The following is a 1,516-nucleotide window of genomic DNA, read 5'->3' on the forward strand; positions in this document are numbered from 1 at the left end:
CGCCGAATTGGACTGGAACGCCACTAGGCTAGGTCTGCTTTCGGCCGCCCACGCAACGTGCAGGTGTGCTCAGGGCGATGGGCCCAGACCCCTGCGCGCTTAGGTTTAGACCGGCGTGCTGGCCTCTCTGTTGTGCCTAGGTGGGGCTGCGACGTGTTGATCTTCCGAGGCCGGGCATGACCCAGGAAAGTGTGTCCGGCCAAATGGGATCGAGCGTGTTGGGCTATGTGGTGCACCCCTGCAGGGAAGTTAATCTATTCGAATAGCCGTGATCTTCGGTAACAGGACGACTTGGAGTTGTACCTTGACCTTATGACAACTAGAACCGGATACTTAATAAAACACACCCTTACAAGTTCCACAGACAACCCGGTGATCGCTTTTCCGCAGGGCGACGAGGAGAGGATTGCCGGGTAGGATTATGCTATGCGATGCTGCTTGGAGATGCTGCTTGAAGATGCTACTTGGAGGACTTCAACCTACTCTCTCCTACATGCTGCAAGACGGAGGCTGCCAGAAGCGTAGTCTTCGACAGGATTAGCTATCCCCCTCTTATTCTGGCATTCTGCAGTTCAGTCCACTGATATGGCCTCCTTACACATATACCCATGCATATGTAGTGTAGCTCCTTGCTTGCGAGTACTTTGGATGAGTACTCACGGTTGCTTTTCTCCCTCTTTTCCCCTTTCCCTTCTACCTGGTTGTCGCAACCAGATGCTGGAGCCCTGGAGCCAGACGCCACCGTCGGCGACGACGCCTACTACACCGGAGGTGCCTACTACTACTTGCAGCCCGCTGACGATGTCCAGGAGTAGTCAGGAGGATCCCAGGCAGGAGGCCTGCGCCTCTTTCGATCTGTATCCCAGTTTGTGCTAGCCTTCTTAAGGCAAACTTGTTTAACTTATGTCTGTACTCAGATATTGTTGCTTCCGCTGACTCGTCTATGATCGAGCACTTGTATTCGAGCCCTCGAGGCCCCTGGCTTGTATTATGCTGCTTGTATGACTTATTTTAATTGTAGAGTTGTGTTGTGATATCTTCCCGTGAGTCCCTGATCTTGATCGTACACATTTGCGTGCATGATTAGTGTACGATTAAATCGGGGGCGTCACAACAGAGGTGCCGTGCATTCGGTACTTGATTGGTTGAAGCGCGAAGAGGTTCGACTACATCAACCGCGTTGTGAAACGCTTCCGCTTATTGTCTATGAGGGTACATAGACACACTCTTGCCCTCGTTGCTATGCATCTCCTAGATTGATATTGTGTGAGCATAGGATTTTTTTGAAATTGCATGCTACGTTTCCCAACAGTGGCATCCGAGCCAGGTCTATGCGTAGATGATATGCATGAGTAGAACACAAAGCGTTATGGGCGGTGATCATCATACTGCTTACCACCAATGTCTTATTTTGATTCGGTGGTATTGTTGGATGAAGCGGCCCGAACCAACCTTACATGACCACGTTCATGAGACCGGCTCCACTGACAGACATGCAACTAGTTTTGCATAAAAG

This window comes from Triticum aestivum, chromosome 5A (genome assembly GCF_018294505.1).
Source record: "Triticum aestivum cultivar Chinese Spring chromosome 5A, IWGSC CS RefSeq v2.1, whole genome shotgun sequence".
Taxonomy (NCBI): Eukaryota; Viridiplantae; Streptophyta; class Magnoliopsida; order Poales; family Poaceae; genus Triticum; species Triticum aestivum.